Source organism: Lepidochelys kempii, chromosome 21 (assembly GCF_965140265.1).
Source record: "Lepidochelys kempii isolate rLepKem1 chromosome 21, rLepKem1.hap2, whole genome shotgun sequence".
Taxonomy (NCBI): Eukaryota; Metazoa; Chordata; order Testudines; family Cheloniidae; genus Lepidochelys; species Lepidochelys kempii.
Genome location: NC_133276.1, coordinates 7,490,504 through 7,518,419, shown reverse-complemented (window position 1 = coordinate 7,518,419; position 27,916 = coordinate 7,490,504). Strand labels below are relative to the sequence as shown.

The following is a 27,916-nucleotide window of genomic DNA, read 5'->3' as shown; positions in this document are numbered from 1 at the left end:
TGAGTTCTTTCCTTAATGTGCCCAGGGCAAAAATTTATATAAATCTCTGTTTCAACAGTGGCAGCAGGCAGGGTTGATTGGCACTGCCTACTCTGGGTTGGATCAGGTGCGTCGTTACTCATTACTGTAAACTGGCTCTGGGACATGGCACCTTCACATGTTCGTTTTGCCCGCTCACTTGCACATGTCGTCAACCTGCATGGAGGTGGTTGATCTCACATTTCTTCCAAATTTCTTCACTTTCTTTCTAGTGAGATCATAGCAGTGTGAGTGGAGGAGGCTGGTATATTTGGAGCTAAAACAAGTAATATAATTTGGAACAGGATACAGATGAGAGAGAAAAACACAAACCTACACACTGAAATATATTTTCATAGCTAGTTCAGGTTTTTACTGCTTCACTAGAAAAAAAAAAAAAGACATTGATAAATTGAAGTGAATGTGAAGTGAGGTGTAAAAGAATTATAAAAGGCTCGGAGCATGAGTATTGAGGGGGCTTTACAATGTAGTGTGTAGACCAATTGTGAGATTCTTATGTTTTTCACACTAGTGTAAATCACGAGTAACTCTGACACTGTTGTAAGTGAAATTAGAATCTAGTCCAAATCCACTAAGGCTGGGGAGTCTTTCTATTGAATTCAGTGGGTTCATATCCAGCCCTAAGGGAAGAGCGATGATGTGATGGCAACCAGCATGAATCGAATCCTGAAGTCCTAACTCTCTCTGAAGTCAGCGGGCCAAATCTTGAGTGGTGCTGAGTACCACTAACTCCTGTTAACTTGAACAGAGCTGTGGGTGCTCAGTACCTCTCAGGATTTGGGAGCTTTGTCTTAAGGGTTGAATAAAAGAAGAGTAAGGAGTTGACCCTGTGTAAAGATTTAGGAAGAAATAATATAAAAGGAGTGAATTATTTAGGAGTGGTGTAACAACGGAATGGCCTGAAGCCACAAGTGAAAACATGAAGTATGCAATTGCAACCTTTTGCAGCAAGGCAATGTGATAGAGTGAGTAGAGTGTCGGATCAGCTACTCGGAACTCCTGGGTTCTAATTCCAGTTCTACCACTAATTTTCTTTGACTTTGCCTCAGCCCAGATTTTCAGAAATTTGGTTACCTCCATTTCTGAGTGCCCAGCTGGAGATACATAGGGCCTGATCTCTCAGAAGTGCCAAACATCTCCAGCTCCACTTGAAATGAGTGAGAGCATCTCTGAAAACCAGACCTAAGTGTCTGAAGTTGAACACCCAAAATTATTCACTTTATAAATAAATATATTAGGCCTTAGCCTCTCTGTACCTCAGTTTCCCCATCTGTAAAACAGGAATAAATGCCTTTTAACGAGGCTATTGTGAAGCTACAGGCAATTTTTGAATTTTAAAAGGGATTTTAGAGCAGCAAAGTTATTAAACTAAAATTTCCTAACAGCATTACACAGTGGATTAATGTGCTAAGGGAGGATACTGAGGATCTATTTCTTAAGTGTTCAAGAATAGGCTAGATCTAAACTCTTTCCCACAAATCCCTTCAATATAATTCGGAGCTATGCATGCGTCTGGCAAGGAAAGCCAGCCCCAGAGAGAGGTAGTCTAGAAGACCGCCCGGTGATATTAAAGGATATAGAGATGATCCAGGAGGTCTTGCAGTCTTGTCATCTGACTCTTGTTAAGTTTTTCATTAATTGTCCCACATTTTTCTCCCTTCTTCTGTGTATTGCAGTGTTGTCTAAAGGTTGCACATCAGATAGCTCAGGGATGAAATGTCAGCTTCAGTGTTCCTTTGCGTTGTCACTGCTCTTTAAGTGCCTGGGGTTTGAAATTAAATGTCAAAGGCATTTTGTAGCGCATGGAAACCAGATGTGCTTGAAGATTGTCTTTGGGAAGGCTGCAGCGGCTTAATCATGTACATTGAATCTTCTTAGTGAAATTGACTCACAATGTTACAGGCTAATTTTGAACGGGCCATTATGGTATATAATAGCCTCGATGTACACAGCTGGGGTTATTGAAACCTCCACCTAGCAGGGCTAATGTTTGTCCTGTGTGCTGAAGGCAGATGTGGCATCTGGCAGCTAGGTACCTCTTGCCAGCTTTCTGTGAAATTACAATGACGACAGCCTGGGGGCCCTCATCTGGATTCTGGCAAAGGGATCAGTGTCAGTAAATACAGATCACTTACTAAATCAGTAAACAGTGGTCACGTTGCTATCTTGTTGGTGACACTTTTTCCTTCCATCTAATTGGAAAGCTCCAAGGCATGTTATCTAAGGACATGGAAATAGCACGTAGGAGACACACCCCAAAGGTCTAGACATGGGCTTATGGTGCTCTTCCTGTAACAGAGAAGGGAGACTACCAAACAGATGTTCTCTGTCAGCAGTGACTTGAGAATTTTGATCTGGTCCAAGAGGGAACTGTAGGATTAATACCCACAATTCTTCCTGGGATACATTTTCCTCGCTGTGATGCCTGTTCCCTGCTCCAAAGAGCTTAGAATGTAAAGACCTGGTTCTCTAAGATGCTGAAGGATCTCTGCTCCCACTGACTTCAGCGGGAGCCAGGTGGTAGCTATCACCTCACACGGAGCACATGGTATGTTGCAGAGTCAGACCCAAAGTAAAGACACAAGTCAAACAAAAGACTGTTTCAGGAGAGGGAGGGTGAGGTAAAGAGCCGGGGAAGCCTGCTTGAGATGGGTCTGAAGGTGCAGAGAAGGACAGGGAGATAGTTCTGGACCCTGGGTTTGGGAGCAGCATGATTAAAAAGGTTGGAGTGAAGTGAAAAGACTGGGAAGAAGGTAGAGACCAGGGTTGGGAGTGCAGGATACCAAGAGGAAAGATCTACCGATGGGTGTGTGCATAGGCGCTGACTCTGTGGGTGCTCGTGGGTTGGAGCACCCACGGGAAAAAAAAATCCGACAGCCCCACAGATCAGCTCCTTTCTCTCTCCCCCACCCCGCACCTCTCAGGCCCACTCATCAGCTCTTCCCTTGCCCTCCCAGGGCCTTCCGTGCCGCTGTAATCAGCTGTTCAGTGACGTGCAGGAGGGGAGGAGCAGGGGCAAGAAGAGGCAGAATGGGGTGAGAAGAGGTGGGGTGGAGGTGGGAGCTTGGGGGAAGGAGTGAAGTGGGGGCATGGCCTGGGGTGGAGCGGGGATCCAGCAGCCCTGGGGAAATCACAAAGTCGGCGACTCTGTGCGTGTGACTAGCAGATCTCTGCCATCTGTGGGTATGTCCGTGTTGGCAATATCATTGGCATTAGAGGGGAAGGATAGTTGCAGGGAAATGATATCTGAGCTCTCCTCTGACCTCTGTGGGAGAGTAGTGAGCACAGAGATGACTTAAAGAACTACCTGAACTGGTGTTGGATTCTCCCAGGGCGCCACAGTTAGTGGGCCAGTTTATTGCAAGAACGGTTGGAGATGGGATTTTATGTAGTACTAACACAGACTGCAACAAAGTCCCTGTGGATTGTCCAGGCTCAAGCTGAGTTGGTCCAAGCTACCGTGCTGTTGAATGTGATAAAAGGTGGAAAACATATAGACAATGTATGGGGATCGGGAGGTGGCCAGCAACCTGTAAAACATCTTGTTAAAAAAGAGATTGATACATTGCTGAAGGAATACCTGCTTTCTGGAGCTGTATCAGAAGCTGGACCTCCACCGGCTCCTGCAGCCTTACACGTGAAAAGGAAAAAAAATATATTCTGTGTCTAAATTATAAAGTTATTGAGCACGTTGGGTCTAATTTGGGTTATTGGGTTTAGTTTGCAGGTGCTGGGCCATGTTGGTGGCCAGTGATACCTGAGAGGTCAGACTAGATCTGGTCTTCAGCCTTAAACTCTGACTCAATGCCATCACTGCTGAGTTAGGCTAGCCATGCTGGAGCACTCCCATTGCAAAGCCTGCGGCTGCGTCCCTGTGCAGCTGCATCTACAATGGTGCCTGTGCATTGTGTGATAGCCTCTGTGTTGGGCTGGATTTCGAGCAGGCTGTCTGCTGGTTCTTAGCCATGCATTAAACTGGGCCACTCTGTGAGGTCATTCACAATGGATGGGTCCTGCTGATATCACACTATGAGGGGTGGCTGGGCCAAACCTGAGTGATGCTGTGACACCGCATGCCAAGTTGCAATGCCTTGAGCGGAGAACTGGGGCCAGCCCTATGGGACAGGAGCCACCGCTGTGGGCTTGCTCTCCACCCCTCTGCCTCTCTTTCCCCCCATTCCCTGGGGCTTCCCCTCTCCACCTGGCCAAGGTTTGGGTTGTGGTGCCGGGGCGCATATGTTGTTGTGAATGGCAAAAAAAGACAAAATGCAGTTGGCAGGTCACCTTAGTAAAAGGTTTGGGAACCACTGGTTTAAATCACCCTCAAGACCAGGTTAGAGGTTTTTGTATGTGCATGGAAGGAGGGTTGGAGCAACACCTGGGTTGAAGCGCAGGCTAGCTCTGCAGTCAAGACATAACTGGCGACTCCTGTGATTCTCTGGCTCAGACGTATGGATCTCTTTAATGTCACTGCCTTGAGCCTATCCCAGTGCTTGTGCTAATGCAGGCGCATGTTGGTGTTTTTTTGCTTGCTGCATTCTGGGTATGGCTGATAATTAAATTCTCTGTAGAAAAATGGCATTTAGAATGTCCCAGAATGTGAATTCCTGCAGGGGAGTGAGAAACCACAAATCCTGCTTTGTTCTTTCAGCCCTTTGAGGACAAACAGAAGTATTTTCTTGGTGAGACTGTTGATTGTTTCTCTGAGCTTGTCACGGCAGCTGGTGTGACTTTTTCCTATTTCTGCTCCCTCTTCTTCCTTCCTCAGGGCTGGCTCCTGCTTGCTCCCTTATACCCATAGGTGACCCCAGAGGCAGTGGAATTCTGTTTCCAATGCGTGGCGTAGGGAATGAGATGTCTGCAGAGGACAGCCCCACAAGGAACTTTGTGAGTGTCCATGTGCAACAGGGCTGAGGAAGGCAGGGCAGGAGGGGACCTGGTGCTCCAGTTGGTGTATATTTTGCATGTTTGTAAAACAGGTGGATTCCACTCTCACTCCACCCTCCTTCCCATCATAGACCCTTAAGTTACAGCTTTAGCAACCCTGAAATGAATCTGCTGCCATTCAGTGGCTTTGGGGACAAAGAGGCTTCCTTTCTCCTTCCCCATTGTTGCAGAAGCCACCTCTGCTGACCCTGGCTGTGGGCGCTTGTTGATGGAGGGGGGGATGGAAGAGTTGGCCTTCGGAATATTTCCCAAAGCTGTCGCACTGCCCAGCTCTACATTTGGGAAGGGAAGAGGATACGCTATTTATCAACTTCCCCCTCCCTTTAAGGTATTACTGAGCTCCATTCCCTGGGCGCTCGCGCGCGCGCTCTCTCTCTCCGGGAAGTAGGATGGAGGCAGTTAAATTTAGCGCACACAAGGCCACAATTCAGAGGTCCCTGTTTGGTTTGTCTCAGGCAAGCTCCCTCGGGAGCAGGTCCTCCGTGCAGGTCTCAAACGGGTTATAAGCAGTGTGTTGGGCCTTGAGCTGAGCTGACTGCAGATGGGGGTCTCCCACATTGGTTTTTTTTCCCCCTTCTTAGTATAACCTAGAAACCTGTCCCTGTACTCCATACTTGGCTTTCCTAACTTCTTGGTTCAGCACGATCAGTGACATGAGCTTATTTCCAACACAAATCCTCCTGCTGACCTTTTCCTCCTGTCTGGTGGGTTGCCTGGCACTACTGGTTTTTATTCCGCCTGACTGTGGTTTCCATCCCATAATGCTGCATGTTGATAAGGTGCGTGCCTTCCTGCACAGAAAGGTTAAAGCCTGAATCCTCTGAGGGCCTAGGACTGGGAGTATGTGCTTTAAACCGAGTGCAGAGGGGCTGCTTCCTGTTCCAGGGAAAGATGTTAAGGAATTTGGGTATGTGAGAAGGAGGTGTTGGGTTTTCACCAAACTCTCCTTCGTTGTTACCTGTCTGTTTCCCAAATAAAATGCGGCTATTGGCTCTTATTACACCCATTGTACTTAATTCTGCTGTGATACACTAGCCTAACGGGACCAACTCAGCTGACTTCAGTGGAGTTACTCCAGACTCTCACCTATGCAATGGGAATGACTCGATTGGCTCTAGTGGGGTTAACATGGATTCACGCTGATGTAACTGCAAGAGCAGATTTGGCCTCTGGTTTCATTTGTGTTGCCAGAAATTTGACTCCTCCAGTACAGGCAAACATTGTTCTTGGATGTTTTCCCAGGTGAGTGCGATTTCATAATCGCAAATTGTGGATATAAAAGTTCCTGCATCCTCCTTTCCCCTCCAGCATTTTGTTACACGGGTGAGCTCAGCAGCTGGTAATTACTCAACCTTTTTATTTTGTGCTTGAGTTGGGAAAGGGTGAGGCTTCTATAAGCTCACATTCAGACCCCAGCAGAAGGTATATATCTGGTTAGATATAATCCACAAAGGAAGGTGAGACTAAGAGCAAATTCTCTTTGAAGGCAGTGGTACGTAATTGAGGCTGTACCACTGGAACTTGGATGTTGTGATGGCCAAGACTATAACAGGGTTCAAAAAAGAGCTAGATAAGTTCATGGAGGATAGGTCCATTAATGACTATTACCCAGGATGGGCAGGGATGGTATCCCTAACCTCTGTTTGCCAGGAGCTGGGAATTGGGTGACGGGATGGATCACTTGATAATTACCTGTTCTATTCATTCCCTCTGGGGCACCTGGCATTGGCCACTGGTGGAATACAGGATGCTGGGCTAGATGATTAGTCTGACCCAGTATGGCTGTTCTTATGTTCTTACTGGTTAAGATCAGGCTTTTAAATATGTCTGTAACAAAGGCTTCTCTGAGGTCTGTTGATGGTTTGTAGCTTAATGCCATTTTGTGATTGGAATGTGTCTAGAGGCAACTTGTTTTCCTAGCTGTACAAACGATGGAATGGTGATGCTGTCAAAAAGATGACCAAGTGATATGGTATCTGGAACTACCCCACTGAGCCATAACATTAGTCTCTCTCCTTGTATGTTCCAGTTTTGGTCATAAGGGCTTTGTGAAGGAATTATTTACACTCTTAACAACTTAGCTAAGGGTCCTCTTGGCTTATTTCTTCCTGGACTTAAAAAAAAAAAAAGTGGTGTACGTTGTGAGAGCTGAGGGTAAATGCAGCTCTGAGCAGTGTGTATGCAAAGACCACCACCACCCAGGACAGCGGGAGGAAGTTTGCTTCATACAGCTGTGGTGTGACCACATCTGGAATATCGCACTCAGTTCTGTGCTTCCATTTGCCAGATTGGCCAATTGGAAAGGAGTTGAGAGAATAAAATTATCAGGGGACTGAATGGATTGAGTTTGAGGGGAGGTTAAAGGAGCGAAATATGTGCATTTTGCCAAAACCATAATTAAATTGGTTGGGGATGAGGGGAGCATGAATTTATGTAAATACTTGAAGGGTATTGTGGGAGATGGGATTGTTTAGTTTGGTACAAAGAAGTAAAACAAGGAGGAATGGGAAAGAGGGGAAATTTAGACTGAATGGGGAGATGGGAAATCCTGACAGTGAGCAGGATTAAGCTGTGAAGTTGTCTTCTCTGGGAAGTACTGGACTCTGCATTGCTTGGGACTTTTACACCTCGTTTGGGCAAAATACTAATAAATGTACTGAAGGGAACAATCCTAAGGGAGAAGAAGTGCATTATCTAATTATCAAAACTTATCTATTATATCTGTGATCCCATGATTTAGAGCCAGCCATAGAGGGAGTGGCTCATCACGTCATCTTAAGGTTGCTTTTTTGACATGTATGTTCTAAGCTCTGTGAAGCAAAGATGCTAATGTTAAATCTTTGTAAGGTTTGTCCGTTTACATGGTTTCTGTTTTGGGGGTCAAATTCTACTCTCAGTTATTCCAGATTTGCATCCCCCATGTAACTCCATCCACTCTTTACTGTGTCAAATGCTTGCTGTTTGAGAAACTAATTTTAAAAAAAAAAGTCTTCTCAGGAAAAACAATCCAATTGCACAATTACATAAAAGTTGCCCCAAAATCTCAGGTCCCAAGAGGGGAAATATTCCAGAGAAGACTCTTATACTTACATGCTTAAAAAACATGATTTTAACCCAAGGCAAAACATCAAATATTGCACTGATGACTTGCACTGATGAACCTGAGGGCAGAATCTGATGTTCTGAAAATTTGCTTTGATGTTTTGCAATCATGTACAAATGTGCTCATGGTCTGTGACTAGTTAAAATGTGATGGAGATCAAGAGGCTAAAGCCAAGATTTCAGTTGTAACTAGTGATGTTTTTCAAGTGCCGTAGCTTTGTGATGCCTAACCAGAAACACCTTTCGAAGGGGTCCTGATTTTGGGGTGGGGGTGCTCAGCACCCTCTGAAAATTGGGCCCCTTTAAGGTGTCTCAGTTTGGGCATTGGAAATCACCAGTTGCTTTTAAAAATCATGGCTTAAAAATTCTAGAGAACTCGTAGAAAACTTATAAAAGGTAATGTACAGATTCTTTACAAATCCATTCATTCATTCTGATTTTTGTGTCCCCTCCCCAGCCCCATTTTCCATAGGCTGAATAATAGTCACCTGAAATCTTTAAGACAAGCAACAAATATTTAAGAGACCAAGGATACAGTGTTAAGGTAAGACACAGCACCTCGCTTATTTCAGTCATAACCAAGTTAGTTTTGAATTGAACTTCATACTGGTTAACAAACTAGAGAAGCTAACCCTGGGCACAAGGCTAACTGTGGCTACGGCTGCTGTCCAAACCAAACCCCCGAGTAAAGGCCTAGTGTGACAGTCAGCACACCAGGGATTGAACCAGGGACCTCCAGAACTAAATGCATGAGTTGCTACAGCTAGAGAGAGACAGTTTAGGGCGATTTTGAACAACTCCTATCCTCTGAGGATTGGCCACAAACAGGAGGACCTGTAACACACACTCACCAATGGCTTTCACTAGCCCTCCAAAAAGAAATATGAATCCTGATCTGAATTTTACAGATGATCCCCCAGCTTCATATCAACAGCACAATGAAAACCTCAGATCTTGAACACTCCTCATCCTGGAGGTGTTCTCGCTTTCCATTTGATTCTAAATTTAGTGACTTGAGCCTCTGTCCAATTAAAGACAGTGAAAAATTTGGGGACTAAAATAATGATTCCAAAGCTACTTTGATTGTCTGTGTGCCTTATTCCCCTTTCCTTCCTGGTTGGTGAAAATAGTACTGAAATAATTGCATTACTTTGGTGGAAAGCATGTTTAGCTGCTTACCGAATTCAAGAGCAGTCTATGATAACTTAATTAACTTATTCCATAGGCCAAAGAAAAGCTCAGTAAATCAGTTTAATATTTACCCAACTTGTTTCCTATCTTAATTAAGTGTGTGTGGATCTTTAACAGCATTGGAAACCCTGGTGCAGAGATCCGACTCTGGGATTGGCCAGCTTTGATGTGGGCAAATACCGAGAATAGATGCATCCCCAGCTCACCTAACTTGAGCTTGTTGTGACGTGGTTGCTTCTATCCAGAGCTGCTGCTGTCCAGACACTAAAACAGAAGAGCCTGCAAGCAGCAGGCACTCCATGTGTCAGTTTCAGTGTCTGGAAAGCAACATCACCTCCAGGCAGTGGCACAGCAGATCAGATCAGCTTCAGTTGTATCAGAATGCCCTTGGTTGAAATAAATAATCCATCTGGATTAGTCCTTCACTTCTTCAGAAAAAGGTTAATTTCTAGCCCTGCGTTTGAGCCCTACTTATGCTTTACGTGGCATGATTTAAAAAAAAATACTTTGACAATTGAATTAATGGCATGCTTTGACAGCAAGTGTCAGATCCTTTCACCAAAGGACATGGTTGATTTTCCAATATTTTAAATTATAAATCACAATTGGATGCTTTCCTAAAATATGTGCTCTCACTGAACCACAGAATATTAAGCATGATGTGGGAATCACTGGGTAGATATCTCTGGCCTATGTTATACAGAAGGTCAGACTCTATGATCAAAAATGGTTCTTTATTGCTGTGGGTGAAATCTTGGCCCCATGCGGACTTTCACTGATTTCAGTGGGGTCAAGATTTCATTTTATGCGTCTCTGGTCTGATACTCTAGTCACAGCCTGTTTCTTGAATGAAGTAAGAGGATCTGCCCTTGTTGTGAGTGAATTACTTAAACAATCCTCCCAGCTCGTACAAAATAAAGGATAATAATAGCAGAAAAATATTATTAATAATCAAATGCCATCAAATCATCTTATATTACTTCAAACCTTAACTAAAAACCTCAGTACCCATTTGCAGTCAGTGAAATAATTTGAGAGCTCTTAACACAGCTCTGAAATCCAGCTATCTCTGGGGTGGAATACAATAACTGTTTAGCCATGCACAGGAACAGGAGGTGCAGAAGTAAATATCCACTTGAAAGTGCAATTTGGGTTGACACTGTAGCTTCCTGAGATTAACTCTGACTGGGACTCCACAAAGGTTAACACTCCTTCTCCTAAAGACAGTGTCCTGGGATCTTTACTGATCACTAGTGGTCAGGACCTTGTGTTTGCATCTTCCCTGGAAGATTTAAGTATAAAGAACAGTGGAATTCAGGTTTCAGAGTAGCAGCCATGTTAGTCTGTATTCGCAAAAAGAAAAGGAGTACTTGTGGAATTCAATTAGTCACCAAATAATTTCCTGGTTTGTGAGTAGTTGGGAAATTTAACCCCTGGGCATCCACACAATGCAGCTTATGCAATTTTGCTTCATTAACCTTTTCCATCTGAACAGCGGGGAAACCTCACACTCAGTGTCTCGCCCTGTATATTTGTGACATGTTACATCTTGTCATAGGCTGCTGTGATACAGCTGAGCAGATGCAGTTTAACCTACATGACACCACGTGCAGGAGAATGTAAACTCTTCATGGGGCGCACAGAGAAGAGCTGACTTTGGTGACAAACTGTCTCCTCATTTGCAGAGAAGCCATTATTATTGCCAGTATGAAAAGCAGTGTGGCCTGTGGGCGACCCCTTCACGTAGTCTGGGAAGTTTGGGAATTTAGGGCTTGTCTATATGAACAATTAGACTGCAGGAAGCTGAGGTATCCATCTACCCCCACGCTAGCCTGCCATGGTTTAACGGACCATGTGCACCCGGGTGGTTTGCATTAATCATTGGCTAGAACACTTTGAGCTAGTCCCATTTCAAAGAGGAACTACATCAGAGCACTCTAACGAACTGTTAACGGTGCAGCGGCAGGGACTACACCAGTGGTTCTCAACCCGTGGTACACGGAGGCCTTCCAGGGGATACATCATTCATCCAGATATCTGCCCGGTTTTACAACAGGCTACATAAAAAGCGCTGGCGAAGTTGGTACAAACTAAAATGTCCTACAGACACTGACTTGTTCATATTGCTCTGTACACTATACACTGAAATGTCAGTACAATGTGTTTAGTCCAATTGATTTGTTTTATAATTATATGATGAAAATGAGCAAGTCAGCAATTTTTCAGCAATAGCGTGCTGTGACACTTTTTTGTATTTTTATGTCTGATTTTGTAAGCAGGTAGCTCTTAAGTGAGGTGAAACTTGGGGTACACAAGGTAAATCAGACTCCTGAAAGGGTTACAGTAGTCTGGAAAGGTTGAGAGCCACTGGTCTACCCGAACAGCTGGCTAGCGTGGGGTAGATTCACACCCCAGCTTGCTGCAGTCTTATTATGTTGTGTAGACAAGCCCTGAGTCTCAGTTGTAGCCTTGCTGGTATTGGGGTCTCCCAGGACTGTGGACAGGGAATGTGCAGTGGCATTCTGGCTTGCTGGTTCACATGAACACATGTTGTGTGGGACCTTAGGTATAAGGCTGGAGCCTAATGTCTTGTTGGAATGATAATGACATGGGCCTTCAGCAAGTCACCGAGAGCCTGGTATTTGGAAGTGATGAGCACTTGCAGTTCTCATTGCTTCTAAACGGAATTGTGGGCGATCAGCACCGCCGGAAAAGTGGGCTCTTAACCTCTCTGCATTAGTTTGTCTGTCTTGGGGGTTCATGTAACATCCATTGCCATAGTACCGGGGCACTGTTTCGCCATATATAATATGGGGATGATGATACCTGCCGTTCTGAAGCATCACAAGAATGGCAAATGCAGCATGTAAAGAGAACTATAATTCTCCTCTAACTGTAACATCCTCTGTTCCATCAGGCTGGATTTGGGTGGAGTTTTCTGCATTGGTGGATACGATTTGACGATACTTTGCCTTTCCTAGCAAATTCCATCTGAGCATCTAATAGCACTTCCTGGATAGGAATGAATGAAGCATCACATAAGACAGGTATTATCCCCAATTTACAGATGGGGAAACTCAGGCAGAGAGTGAGGATGTGACTCGCCTCTGGTCACATAGTGAGTCAGAGTTAGAATTCGGTCTGTGGTTCCCAGTACCGTGTGGTTGGTCTACTAGAGCATGTCACCTCTCTCTGGGTGTTGCTTCTATTGGCTTTGCCTGTGATTATCAGCTGCTTGCTGCAAATCCCACAGGGCCCCGCGTGCTCGCCTTGAGAGGGAAAGTCTATGGAGGGGAGATGAAGTGAACTAGAGTGTGAGTCCAGAAGGAGAAAGCCAGCTTTTCCAAAGCACTTGCTGTATGAATTGTGTAATGACAGCTGTTCATAGTTATTGCAGTGTGTGATTAGCAATCTGCTAATCACCAGATGAGAGATGCTGCTTCCTCTGAGGTGAGGCGAACCAGGGGAGCACGCATACAAACATTAACAGCTTTTATGTGGAGGTGATGGGTTTTTGATCCTGCTATTTGCTCCACATTGTGAGGGAGTTTCCCTTCTATATAGTGCTGATGAAAGGTGCCAGGTTGCCAGTCCTAGGGGCCAAAGGCCTCTGTCCATCCACAGAGCATGGGCAGCAGCAGAGAAAAATTATCTGCATGCTGTCCTGCCTATATGCCTCAAATGTCTTTAAATGGTCCAAGAAGGGAGCTCTGTCTCCATGATCCCGTCAATCCCTTGCATCTCTGCTGAGACTCCAACAGTGCAGGTTTGTGGAGGAGCAATTAATGCCAGTTGTGGAAGCAATCTGTATGGTGTCATCTAGTCTATTGCAAATTGGACTAAGATCCACTAGATTCATTTCACGCAAGAGCCACTGGAAAGTCACAACTCGGTCACAACTTTCAGTCACTATCAAACCAAGGCTGGCTTAGAAATGATGACCTGAAGGTTAGAGGTTCCACAGCCTCTCACCAATCCACTGAACCATCTATTCCTCTTTTGCTTTTCATAAAAGCTCAATGTACCTTATATGATGCAGTGTGATAACAGGGCAGGAATGTGGCCCATCAGTGGTGTGTAATTCCATCTGCTCTCTGCATGTGCTATGCTGCCCTTTAAGCTCATCTCTCCTCAAACTCCCTTTGCAGTACTCCTTTAAAGTTACTCCTTGTTCTCCTTAAACAAGATTATAATAATAAACCAGATTACAATGTAGAGTGTGCCCCCCCATAAGTAACAGTATAAATAGGCTTGATGGAATTTAATTTTTTTTCTGATTTCAACAGTTATCCATGTTTGTTTTGTGTGTTTTTATTTTTACTTATTTACATTTTCACACTTGTGCAAAATTATGGGGTTTCAGCATTTTCCCCCCTATTTTTATTTATTTACATTTTCACCATTGTGGGAAATTATGGGGGTCAGACAATGAGGGAATCAAGCAATAATTATATAAAGATAGACTTGACAGTCAAAAAGTTAAAGCTTTATAACTATTAAAACACAAACTGTCAACATATCACATGTCAAAACAGACAAAATAAATATCCTTAAATCAAACTCTAAAGTTCTCAAGCAGCTTTTTTACTTTCTTTGCCTATCTACAAATTTTGATTATTATCGATGGAAATATTTTTGTTGGTTTGTGTGTGTACAATGAAATCAATATTTACCAATAACTATCTCCTCCTTCTAAGCCTAAATATAAAGAAGAGCCCTAGACATCCCCAAATTCTCAAGAGATCATCTTGGTTGATTTCATTTCAAATGAGGGTTGCGTTTCCCAACCCATCTGCCTTAAATGCAACATTTATTGTCATTGAAAGGAAACCTGAATAAACTGTATTCTGTGACATACTTAATGGAAAACAAAAGGAACTTCCATGAATGATTTTTCTCACCACTTCCAAGTCCCACTGATGAAACGAGGAGATGTCAAACAAGCATATAGGGAGAGGCTTTGTCCGCGGACAGTGGGAGATGGAGTTTGGTTTGCTCATTAGTAGAGCTGTTTCAACAAGGTGCCCCTGCTGCTACAGGAAATTGCCCTAAAAATCTGCTGATCAACTGTCAGATTGAGAATTCCCAGCAGGTACTGTGCTTTCATAACTATGAAGCATTGGGTTTTTCTTGTTAGCATCCTTCAGTCAATGAAGTCCAAATCATCTCTCTCCACGGAATGTTTTCATGTGTTAAGTCAAGTTCTGCTGTTGGTAACAGAGCTATAAAGCTAGAGTAATTCCTTCTGTTGACGATCTTATGGTTAAGGCACTGGACTGCTACTCAGGTGATCTCAGTGTAGTTCCCATCTCTGCCACATTGCTTGTGTGGCCAGTGGCAAGTAACTTAACCTCACTGTGTTGGGATTCCCTGTGACAGACTGATAATATCCTGAATGAGCTTTATTGAAGTAAGTTTAGCATCTTTGGAGTTGATTGTATTACCAATACAAATGTTTAGGGGCTATTGTGAGGTTGCATGGAACTTCTTTAGCAGGAAGACAAGATAAATGCTATCTCTGGAAGGCATTAGGAAATTCAGTGGTCTTTTTGGAACAATATGTCTGAAGTGGATTTCCTTGGAAGTTACCCTGAGGTGAGGGGAATGCAAATTCTTCCCCTCTGCAGCCAACCTTTTGAAGGTTTCAACCTTTTGAAGATACATCTTGCGAGGAGAGACCCATTGTATACTAAATACCTGCTCCTAGAAATTCCATATTCAAGACCCCTGATCTGTATAAAAAGTGGACTAAACTCGTCATGAGTGTGCTTCTTTTGAGCTGAAGCTGTGATGAATTTGTAACCACAAGGAAACCCCTAAGGTGGGGTGCTGAAAGACTTCTCCTGCCAGAGCCCATGTTAGAGTTGGGGAGAACTCTGGTAAGCTTATTAGAATTTGTGTAGGTTCTGTTGTTGTTTTTAGTTTTTTTTTTTCTGTAGTGCCTTTTACCTTAAGAATGAAGTAGGCCTGTTTAGAAAGAGCTGTGAGGTAATGTGTATCTGTCGCCACCACTCGTGTTACGGGGGTAGCAGTACACTCAGTCTCAGAGAGGTGGTATGAGGATAAATCCATTAATGTTTGTGAGGTGCTCAGATGTGACAGTGGTGGATAAGTACCTAGACAAAAAGAAAAGGAGGACTTGTGGCACCTTAGGGACTAACCAATTTATTTGAGCATGAGCTTTCGTGAGCAACAGCTCACTTCATCGGATGCATTCAGCTGTAGCTCATGAAAGCTTACGCTCAAATAAATTTGTTAGTCTCTAAGGTGCCACAAGTTCTCCTTTTCTTTTTGCGGATACAGACTAACACGGCTGCTACTCTGAAACCTACCTAGACAGAGAGACCTTAAGTGAAGTTGCCCCACGCTATAGTGTGACTCAGAGATTTGTAAGGAAACCGATTACATTATAAAACTGTCACCTTAACTATCAGACTTGTATAACAAGGCTGATAAATTCCAAAGCTGCGAGCTACAGCCACTGCCTTGAGTATCAGCAAGTCAGATTATTCAGTTCCTCCTGCCTTTTTTTAAATAGTGGTAGTAGTAATAATAATCAAGAGCTGTGTGCATTTGTGTGCAAATTTTTATACATACAGCTCGCAGGGCATGAGCTACTCGTAATCCCCCCCCAATGGATATGCATGCCGCAGGGTTGCTACAAAGGGTGAGATAGAGAAGAGGGTGCAATGTACTGTGAAATAACACGGAGAAGTGGTGCGAGGAACAGCTTCTGTTTCCCTGTGCCTTTCTTCCGGGGGCAGGTTTCTGAGCAGGAGAAGCTATTGATTTTAATACAAAATACATTGATCTATCTTGGGTTTTCTATAAGGCCTAAACCTGTAGTGTCTAAGCTGTCTGCTTTATATACCAAGAGGAGTGTTTGGATGTGAGTGAGAGAGATTATCTTGACTTCCCCTGCGAGGCAGTGCAAGTGTTGGTTTGTAAAAAGCACGAACTTGTGAACAGATATCCAGAGAGTTCAAGTGAGCTGAGACCAGTCAAACCTTACCTGCTTTAAGTGGCATCTACACTTCTCTTCTGCTGAGGCTGTGTGCGTTAGTCCTCTGGCTGTAGTTATCTGAAGTGTTGTTCTAAAAGCATTTCTCTGATCTTGAGAGCTAGCGTTCTTTCTGATTACAGGCATTCCCTCTTTATAATGCACTGAGACCATGATGCACACTTCTTTAGTGACAGAAGCCCTTATTTGCTACGTTTGCACTCCTCCCCCTTTTTTGTGTTCCGCTTTTGCTCAACAAACCGGGGGGCGGGCAAAAGAGAGAACAAATTAAGATAGCTGAGTTGGTGTGTGGCCTGTTTGTGGAACATGCCAGGATGCCCACAATAGCCCCAGATTTGGCATCATGGCTTGGATTTAGTGTTGACTGAGATCCCTGCCTCTCTGTGTGTTACTTTATTGTTGCAGCAGAACAAACTGATTTTATGAAGCAAAGCCCCACTCAACTTTAAGCAACTCTGAAACTACTGCTCAGACCTGGTACACGTTACTATGTTTCCTGATTGGGTCTCACAGGGTGTAAATCAGCATAGCTCCATTGCCTTCAGTGGAGCTATGTGGCTTTATACCAGCTGAAGATTTGGCCCAATAATAAGAGTAGCAGTGTTGTTAACAAGACAATACCAATAATTATTCTGCAGGCATTCTCCTTATCCCAGGGCACATTTCAAACTCGTGCCATTGCATGCACAAGGTAAAAGGACAGGAAATTTTATGGAGGACAAGGGGGACAGAGTATGGAATAGAAGAAGAATTTTTTTCCTCTTGATAGCAGCCGAGAGGACTGTTAGAATTGGGTTACAATCAAAATTCCAAACATCAGCCTTTATATTGCCAAGCATTTTGGCATGCTTTGAATAAGAGGCCTGATTCCTGCAATGTGCTGAGCACCCTCGGCTCTTGTTAACTTTGCTGGGGGATGAAAATGCTCAGCCCCTCCATTGGATTGTATCCAGTATTTTACGTAGGGAATCATGCTGCGTGTGGGAAAAAGAATTGGCTGAGAGGTGGACGGGAAGCCATTAGAAAAGAATGAGAATAGTGGCCACAGCGTAGGCTAGAGAGTTGGAATGGAAACTGGTAGTCCCCAGCTTGGGTACTGACATCTTCGGTGACCTTGGACAAGTCATCAAACCCATCAGTGCCTCAGATTCCCCATTTTATGAAATTATCATGGTACCTATGGCAATTGCCATTTTAAAAGCTCGCAGAATCCCATGCCCTTAGGGAAGAGTCCCATAGAATGTATTAAAAAATAACTTCCGTAGAACTCTCTAGAAGTGTTATACTTCTCTATGCTGTGTGGTTTTTTTAAAGCCTATAAAGATGATGTAATTTTCTGTTGTGGTGTATGTTTTTATAGTTGTATTATAGGTATATTCTGTATCCTAGTCTCTTGATGGTACTTTACCCATAAGGTTTACGTCATATTCCAAATATAGGAAAAAACTGTGGTATCTAGCATACCATTGCGCACAAACTGTTGCCTTTTTAAAGGTGAGCACTGCACCTATCTCAAGGTTGGTTTGTACGGCTATATTAGCCGATGTTCCTAGAACCCTTTGACCTTCTCAGGCGGGAAGGAAAGAGTGGAGTGTCACCCATTGTTAAAGCTTCTGTAACTCTGAGGCACAAGGCAAGCTGGGAGTCCCTCGATGGCGAATCCCAACTCTGATAGTCTGGAAAGCTAAACACATCATCGTCTGCCTCACGTCCAAACAAATCCCAGCATCCTTTTGGAGCGGCAATGGGAATGGATGGAGTCGCTGGTGAATGGAGATTAAACATTTTAGAATAGCATGAACTGTGACACCCCCCAAAAAACCCGTTTCCTTGACCCCTTGATCTGTGTGGATTCCTTGATTGACAGCTGCAGCATATGGGTTCCTGTAGGAGGCTTCTCACATCCGCAGAACAATGAAACAGATGGACAGCCTTCCAGGAGGGTTGAACAATAGCTGTCAGTGGGGGAGGAAGGGCTACTGTATACCAAGGTTCACCGCTCCAGCCATTGATTACAGCTCCACGGCATTGCAGATGGGCTGCTTCAGGCCCTTTGCTGAGACTAACCCAGTGGGGGAGACGGGACCTGGAGGAGGATAGGGGAGACCCTAACCCCTCGGCCAGTCTCTGTCAGGTCCAATTTGCTCAGCTTGGACACTAAGGGTCCCACAACTGCTTTTCCTAAAAGTAGGGATTACCCCCAGTGCCACTGTCCAAAAATTACATCCCTGCACTGTGTTGTGCTGTGTGCCAGTTGCTGGCTGCTTTCCACCCTTGCATTTTACGATATAATTGTGTGGTATGTAGCACATTGAATCCCACCTGATGGAGGCTTCTAGGTGCTATAGCAATATAAATAGTTAATAATACTGGATATAATCTGCAAAATGCTTTGAGATTAAAGGTACCCTACAGATATGAGCCTAAACTGTAACCTTTGGGTTCAAATCTGAACCTTGCAAAATTTGGGTGAGTTTGGAGCCGGCTGTTAGGTTTGACCCATTGTAGTGATCAGGCCCAGCCATAGAGATTGGATCCAAACATCTTGAGAAATTTCTTTTTTGGGAGAAGGTCTTTTGGGGTCTCTGGTTTGGGGTTAATCCCCAAGACGTGTAGAATAGGATTGTGAGGGGTGTGAGACCTTCCAGAGCTTTAAACTATGAAACGGGCTTCCCGGTACAAACCTGTCTTTCGTACCCACCCACCCCCTAATGCTGGGCAGGGGAAAAGAGTGTTAGAGTTGCTAAAGGGATTTTGTAATGAAAGAAGAGAAATCACCTGGCTTTGTCTGGGTTTGTTTGTGACAATCACTGTGTTCTGAAGAACAATTATGAAAGCTGAACGTAACTTCAGAAACAAGTACACAGAGCTCCTCTCTCCTTTCTGAATAGAGAGGACAGAAAATGCTGCCCTTCCTAAGAGTTTCAGATAGCTGCTGTCTGGAGGAAGGGTACTCTCCGCTCCAGTTAGACCTACAGGATAAAAGTTTCAAAAGATCCTTTCCCCTTTCCCCATATCTGCTATGTAGTGTGCTGATACTGCTATACATTGACCCTGCCACCTGCACAATAATGCAACAAATGTTTTAAGTGGCTTCTTAAAAATGCTTGTAGGGATTCACACGTTCAGAAAGAATTGGTTTGTGTGTGAGTATTCTATATTGTGGGGGGTGATGTATGTAGTATAGCGGTTAAAGTAGACAGGGTGTGTGTCTGTGTACATACATAATATAATATAATGAAGGATCTTATTTTGCCATCTTAAACCTCAGTCCTGCAAATTGTTCCAGGGAGGCAGTTCTCACATGAACAGCTCACAAGATCGGGGCCCTAACAGTCATCTTACATGCAAGTGATGGCTTTTAACGCAAGTGACAACAGGTCCTGTTATCGCCAAACAAAAGGAGAGGGCAGATTTACAACCTTGAAGTCAGCAACCCAGAAACCCAGCTAGCATATTACATGTTGGGGGGCGGGGGCAGTGACAGGGAATGGGAATAAAGCAGGACAGGAAGAGAGACCCCAGAAAGTGGTTCCCCCTCCCCCGCCCCTCTCTAGTTTTCATTAGGGAACTACTTTTTTTTTTTTTTAAACCATCAATTTACACTGCATAAAACTTAATGTTTTCCCTCATTTTAAAAGTGATGCCAAAGCACTGTTCTGTAATTGTCACTTTTTTTAATTATGTGAATGAAGCCCATAAAATGATACGGTTAAGTGTCGTCTTGGGAACATTAGTAACAGGAGTTTTTCTAATTGCTATGAAGAATGTCCTGGTGGATCTGATGAGTTGATTTAAAAACAGTTCTCCACTGTGGGATATTTTATTTATTTAACTTTATTATGGGATGATTTTTTTCTTTATTTTCAATTGTTGCTTTTTTTTTTGTTTTGCTCCAAATCGAGGGCCCAGTCCTGCAAAGAGCTGTGCACCCTTTGTAGCCAAGGACTCCATCAAGAGTTCAGGATGCTCAGTGTTTTGCTCCGGCTACAAGGAAGGAATATGTTTTAATGAGAACGCACTAAGGCCTGATTTCAGTAAAGCACTTAAGCACATGCTTAACTTGATGTGAGTGGTCCCATTTTTCTTCCATGGAACTGCTCAGGTGCTTAAAGCTAAGTACCTGCTTAAGTGCTTTGAGACTCAATCCTGTTCTCATTGAAGCCAGTGGTAAATCTCCTATCGAGTTCATTGGGGCTGGATCAAGCCCTTGGTAAATAGGGATGAGGAATACTTATGGCCTGGGCTTTGCTGAATCTGGACGAAAGGCGATATTCCAAAGAGATATGGGCCTGAATTAAACCCCTAAAATCCAGGATATTTTATTCCTGGGACTGGTTGGAACCAAATCTGGATCTAGACTTTACTGCTTGGACCCAGCACTGATTCTCACTGAAAGTTGCATGTTTGCAGCAAGGGGAGACATTTTCACATGCAGTGCACCTTTCATTGTTGCTCAGCCACAGACTGTGTGCCTGCTTCGAATGGTTAATGTCTGATGCCCAAGGGGCGGGCATGAGCAGCCTGGCTGGAGAAATAATGACCTATTTGAGTAGCATGTGGTTCATGTTCTATTAATGATCAAAGCAAGTCCTAAGTCTCTCTTCTGGCCCTTCTTTCTGCTGCCTTAGCTAGCCAATGATAGTTAAACATTCCCCTCCCATCTCTCTTGTCTCCGCATGAATAGAAGCTAGCTAGGAAACTTGCTCACACAGAGCAGATGGAAGTCTCAGGTTGCAGGGGTAGTGGGGGCGGAGAGAGAGGTTGGGCAGATTCATCAGGAAAGGGATGAAAGGTTTTCTAACTCAGCTGCCCAGAGACAGAGGAAAGAATAGATTCCTGTCATCTTGAGGCAGGCTGACCAAAGGTAGAATGTACAAACAGCAGGTCGAAGGCTCTAATCTTCTACAGTTATCCTTTTAGTTTTCCCAGGCTGGGTGAGTGGACTGCTGCCTCTGAAATTAAATAGTGTCCTTGAATAACCTGTCTGAGAAAGTGAAGGGCAGGAACCTGCAGTCAAATACCTAGAACTATAATTCTTTTAGGAAGATCACGTGTGATGAAAATGCTGCAGTTACACAGCTCTGTGAGTGGTAGGGTGACCAGATGTCCTGATTTTATAGAGACAGTCCCGGTTTTTGGGTCTTTTTCTTATATAGGCTCCTATTACCCCCACCCCGATTTTTCACATTTGCTGTCTGGTCACCCTAGTGGGGGAAAAAAAATTAAAGCTTGATTTTTTTCATTACTTTGTTATACTGAGAGAGTTTAAAAGTTGCCTCGACTTATTTCTCCTTCACTACTAACTTGAGTTGTTTGCAGACATTCTGCTCAGTTTTGATCGTTGGTGTATAAATATTGTCTTTACCAAAGAAGACGAAACTTGAGAGCTTGTGAAACCGTTAGGAAAAGGTGCGCACTCTGAAATGAATTATAACAGTAAATGGGTTTGAAGTGTTTTTTCTGTATCATCTAATTAACTGACAGAGATTTTTACTAATAAAGAACTTTTACCCAGTCTTGAGACTGTGAGCTCCCCTAGGCAAAGACTGTCTTTGCATAACGTGCATTTTCAACTTAATAGTATCACCTAGACACCGACCAGGTGTAGCTCCATTGTGCTAGGTGCTGTACAAACATATAGCAAATGACAATCACTGCCTAGAGGAGCTTATATTGTTAGCACCAGGGCCGGCTCCAGGCACCAGTGAACCAAGCAGGTGCCTAGGGCGGCCAACGTAAAGGGGCTCTGGGGCGGCAATCCGCCCTTGGCAGCGGCAGGAATTCGGCGGCCGCTCCGTCACAGTACATTGCGTGCTTGGCGGCAATTCGGCAGCGGGGACACGACTCTTTGGTTGCTGGCAGCAATTCGGCGGCCGCACCATCGCTCCACCTCCGTGTTTGGCGGGCAGGATTCCGCCTCCCCGTTCGGCAGCAAGTTTTTGGGTTTTTTTTTGTCCCTTGGGGCAGCAAAAACATTGGAGCCGGCCCTGGTGAGCACTTATCCAATAGCAAATACTAAGCAAGGGGATCTTTCCTCTTTGATGCATATGCATATCAAGAGGTGAATAGACTCCTAAAATAATGGGCTAAACCTAAAGAGGCTGCACCTGCAACTCTCACTAACCTTGGGTCAAAACGTCAGGGAATTGCGTTTATTGCCTTGTGGAGCCAATTGAATCGTATTTGTCAGATAGTGTACTTGATGAACTTTATGATGGCTTTTGGAGAGCTCTGTTCATTTGTCCAGCTCGTTTTCCTTACAATAACTGATTTTTTAAAACCAACTTATTTTACCCATTTATTTTTAAAGAAGTACTAATTATCACTATTTTTGTATATTGCAATCCACTGGTGTGCAGCTTTTGTTACTATAATGTCTGCAACTTGCATGAAGTTTAATTTTAGACAGTATTCTGTGTACAACAGTACTTGAATCACAATTTCACGCATGCGAAATGTATTAATTTCGGGCTAAATATAACTGTATTCCTGTTTTCAGTGGTACACGTGGACCAGTATTTCCTGCATTAAGTATTCCCCAGAAAAAGAATAATGGGTTATATTTTTAGCTTGGGAAAGTGCACATTCCCTGCTTGCAAATGCAATTTCCGCACGCTAAATGCACTGAGTAACTGCACCTCTACCTGATCTGCACTTACAATCAGTTGATTAGAGGAGCCATTTTTATATTTGTACCCATAACAGAACTGTGCAAAAAACACATGCAAATAACGCACTTTCAAATGCAAAGCCACTCTCCTGGAAACTCTTTTTATAAACCACCTATGCCAATATTTAAGGTATTCAATCCCTGCACTGGATACAGTGCAAGGTTACACTGAAGTCAGCCAAGTTCTGTTCCTTACAATGACACTGATTGTGGAAACAAGGTGGGTGAGGAAATATCTTTTATTGGACCAACTTCTGTTGGTGAGAGATACAAGCTTTTGAGCTTACACAGTGCTTTTCTTCGGCTTATTGTGTCAGTGGGGGAGTCATTTGACCTCTTGTTGCATCAGTATCCCTATCTATGTAATAGATAGGCTAATATGTACCTCACCTGGGTATTTTGAGAATTCTTTAATGTTTGTAAACACTTCAAAATGTTTATATATATAAAGTGCAAACTATTTTTTGGAAGGAGGAGGATTTACTTGGACTAGAAGAAAACACACATGGATGCACAGAATCTTTCCTCTGCCTTTTACAATAGGGTGGAATACCTACAATGCTGTGTTAGGATCCACTCACTGTCAGTTTATTTTGAGATGCAAAATATACAGTGGATGATAGGAAATCTCCTCCTGGATCCCATGTATCCTTTGTCATGCCTGCTGCACACGAATAAAAAGTGTGGCTAATTTTGCTATGGGAAATGTTATTTCTGCTGTAAACTCTGTTGTCTGTCTACCCGTCATATGACTCTCAGCTGTAACGTGCACCTGTCTCCATAGAATGGTAATCATTTCCATTGTTTGTATTCTCCTGGAGCAGGAACATAGTCTCCCCATCTTGTGTGTTGCAGCTATCTCCATGTGTCCTTTCCCTTTTGGCTTCCTCTACTTTAATGTTTTACCACCTCCTTTCTCTGGGCAAACATTGTTAGGTTTTCAATAGAGATGGGCTCAAGCTGCAAGATGTAGATAGGCATGCAGATTTCAGAGGGTCTAAAGCAGACCTGTATGAATTTGAGTCTTTGGATAGGGGCCATTTCTAGTTTTAAACAGGCCCTAGGAAGATTTCTTTTTAAATGGTTGAAAAAAGTTACTGTCAAATTTTTTACATATTTTACAGCTGGCACCGTATCCACACCCTTTTCAGTGTTGATAACTGAAGTTATTACATTTTTACTCTAATTGTCTCAATGTATGGCCCTTAATCACTCCTGCGTTTGTCTCAAATCAGAGAATGAGCGTAACGCTTCTGTTCCGATCAATTTCTCTGTCGAACTCTCTGTCCCAGCATGGCACTAGTGAAACTGTTACTTGTTTTGGAATTAGCTTTTTCTCTAAATTAATGGAAAAATTCTGTGAGGCTTCGGCTTCCTAGAAATTTATTCTGACATAACTTAAACTTGAAGCCAGACTTGATTGGAATGCCTCGTTAATGAATATTTTTAATTAAATCACTTTTTTTGTGTTTCAAAGGAGTAGTTATAGGGAAGTTGTGAGTAAGCAGCTAGGCACACACAATATACCTAAGGTTATAGAGGTAAGTAAAGGATGCGAAAAGGAATTAAAACAAATATGGTCCCTGTGCATTATGATATTTGGTACAAAAAATCATTAGTAAAAAATACGTATGTGTTGTGGGAGGGAAGAAATGTACCCTGTTTGTAATGATCTCTTTTTAATCCTGCATAATTGAATTCCCATTTAGGTGTGTTGCATGATAGTAATAATATGCAATCTTAATGCTAGGATGCATCTTTGGTGGGAGGCATAAAACATCATGCATCACAATGAAATGCCCATCCACTGCTTTTTCCTGTGTTATCACCTGGCCTGCACTTTCCTTCTGTACTTTTGCTGGCCGACTGTACCCACTGTTTGCACTTGCCTTTCCCCTCTTTCTCTAATGGTGATCCAGAGGTGGCTGCTGCTTTGGGTGATAAAAGGGCTGCATGGTTCTGGTGCAGAACCACTTCCCCCCTGAACTGTACATTGCACTGAAAAGTCATGGGGGAGGGTTGCTATTGTTTTAAATACACTTTGATGGTAAAGGCATCTTTTCATCTGGAAAGAGTTCTGGAGTAAGGACTGTGGCAGATAGTGATATTTGGGCTATATTCTCCAATCTGGATTGAACAGCTTGTGACAGTCAATGCTGCAGTGTATCCCACTTTCTGGGTAGGAAAACATAGCACCAACCAGTCTGAGACCTGCACTTGTTCTGAACTCTGGAAGAGTATTTGGGGAAATGTAAAAATTGTTCCATCTTGTTGTTGTTCTAGTTGGGTTGGAGAAGTGGTGTCATGATACGGATGATGCTGGAGTCAGGGCTATGCTTCAGTAGGTTAGATTCCTGTTTAATGGAATCAAAATCTTTCAAGAGCAGCTGATGTCATCAGATTTCTGCTGTTTTAAACCAGGATCTCGCAAACAGCAGATGGGATGTTTGGTCCAGTCTAATCTGGAACTGGAGATACAGAGTCTGGCTGCCTGGCCGTGTGCTGGCTTCCAAGATTTGGCCTAGGGGCTGAAAACTTGAGAAGATTAAGGCCACCCTACAGTGGAAATGACAGGAATTCCCAACCCCAAGCATGCCACCTGCAATGGGGGACAATTGCTGAATTTTATGGGTCCTGGTTTTGCAAATGTAGCTTGGGTGGTGTCATGACCAGGATACCAGCCAACATGGCCAGCCCTGGGAAAAAGAGACTGTAATAGATTTAAGGTTTGTGGACTTGCCCAGCTTTTTTGATGGGATCCGAACCCTTTTAGTTTCACAGTGCAGTAGTGCTTCATAGTGATGTCTCATGCAATGTTGTGACCTAAAGGCTTGGTGCCATGACATGGCATTGAACTGTAATATGATGGGCTTATATTTTTGGTCCAGTAGCGAAGGTTAAAAAGCTCTAGGACGGAACTGAATGCGAGGAGGAGGAGGAGCTCATAATCCCTTGCCTTAAGAGTAGCGATTTACGTGCCAGAACCCCATTCTCAATTCATTTCCATCACGGCAATGTAATTGGGATGTTTCAAAAGTCTCCTCTTTAAAATTTCAACCCTTAGATTCCTTGAGTCACCCAAAGAAGTGGATTTGAGACATTGGAGAGTCACGTGGCCAATAGCATCTCCCTGTGTGCGGATGTGTGCGCGCATACGCCTGAATGCAACTCCATTCCTTTGCATTAGTGACATTCTCTCCACGCTTTCTGTCCCAGTGAGAGGAAAGGTTGTGACAATGTGGGCTGTGTTCCACTCTGACATATAGCCGTGGGCATGCAGCAGCACTGTGTGTCCTGAACAACCCACCCACACGCACAAGCACGGCAGAAGAAGTTTTGAGATGCACGGTGAGTCATGCCTACGTACCTCGGATAACAATGGGGCTCTCAGGGATCGTGGCTTTGATGCAGGTTTTGTGAATGTGGGGATAATTTTGGCGGTGTTTTCTTGTTTGTTGAGTGTTCCTGGAAGCGTTTGATGAATAGCTCTGGCAACACTGTGCAGCCTTGTTCCACGCAGTTCTCCGCATGCCACTTGAGCCAGATGTGCAGTAACTTTAGCTGTACTTCAGTGCTCTGACAACACACTGTCATCCTTACTTGGAACACACCCCTGGTACTCCTTACCCCTCCCCCCACTGACATAATTCTACCCGTGCATCTCAGTCCAGAACTGTCCTGCACTGGTGCAATTTCTGACCCAGTCCCACAATGACTCTTTATTTCAAGTGTTTGTATTGCTAGCTAGAGCTAGATCAGAAAATCCTGAGAGGTTTCAGAGTAGCAGCCGTGTCGGTCTGTATTCGCAATAAGAAAAGGAGTACTTGGGGCACCTTTGAGACCAACCAATTTATCTGAGCATGAGCTTTCGTGAGCTACAGCTCACTTCATCGGATGCAGACTGTGGAAACTGCAGAAGACATTATATTCACAGAGACCATGAAACAATACCTCCTCCCACCCCACTCTCCTGCTGGTAATAGCTTATCTGAAGTGATCACTCTCCTTACAATGTGTATGATAATCAAGGTGGGCCATTTCCAGCACAAATCCAGGTTTTCTCACACCCCCCCCCCTTTTTTCCAAAAACCACACACACAAACTCACTCTCCTGCTGGTAATAGCCCATCTAAAGTGACCACTCTCCTTACAATGTGTATGAAAATCAAGGTGGGGCATTTCTAGCACAAATCCAGGTTTTCTCATTTCCCCCCCACACACACACAAACTCACTCTCCTGCTGGTAATAGCTCATCCAAACTGACCACTCTTCTTACAATGTGTATGATAATCAAGGTGGGCCATTTCCAGCATAAATCCAAGTTTAACCAGAACGTCGGGGGAGGGGGGAGGTAGGAAAAAACAAGGGGAAATAAATCTTGAGCGTGACTTGAAAAAAACCAAAACTAAACAACAAAACAAAATAAAAAACCTTTAACGATCTATAATCTGATTGGTGGAATTGGGACACAGAGGGGACTTACTGGTGTAGGCAGAGCTGCAGTCAGAGAATAGGGTTGCAATGCTCATAATGGAATCAGAACACTGGCCTGAGGGCCGCAGTATTGCCAGCCCCAAATGTTCAAAACCCATAAATCCAGCTCCCCAAAAATCATGAGATCTAAATAATAATTTGAGGGGAGTATTTTTGCCTTCTGATTTCTTAGCCTGTAGCATTCATATTTCTCAAGCTTTGCTTTGCAAGCACAAAGACTAGCAATTCTTTTTACTTTTTAAATGTAAGCAGAGATTCTCATCATCACAGGACTCCCAGAGCTGAAGCTTTAAGAAAACCACCAGATATGGGGAGACTTGTTTAAAAAATTGGGCATACTAGCAATAGAGGAAATAGAGGAAGGTGGAATCTGTACTTGCCTTTATAAGTGTCAGATACCCAGATACACAGCAACTGTGTGCTGCAAATTTAGGTGATGACCCTGCAA

The 27,916-nt window shown here is 43.7% G+C and overlaps 1 protein-coding gene across 34 annotated transcripts in view; it reads left to right on the top strand.

Annotated features, from left to right (window-relative positions):
- The window catches only part of NFASC (neurofascin), a 187,600-nt gene that overhangs the window by 44,587 nt on the left and 115,097 nt on the right, over positions 1 to 27,916 (top strand). For 31 of the 34 annotated variants that reach the window (XM_073319973.1, XM_073319995.1, XM_073319990.1 and 28 more), the window contains exon 2: positions 8,546 to 8,632. The exons of 1 other annotated variant lie outside the window; for it this stretch is intronic. The gene's annotated coding sequence lies outside the window, so the exon portion shown is untranslated. Of the gene's footprint in view, positions 1 to 4,807; positions 4,927 to 6,362; positions 6,444 to 8,545; positions 8,633 to 27,916 lie in introns of those variants that run through there. 2 more of the 34 variants (XM_073319965.1, XM_073319966.1) reach the window with 2 other exon arrangements.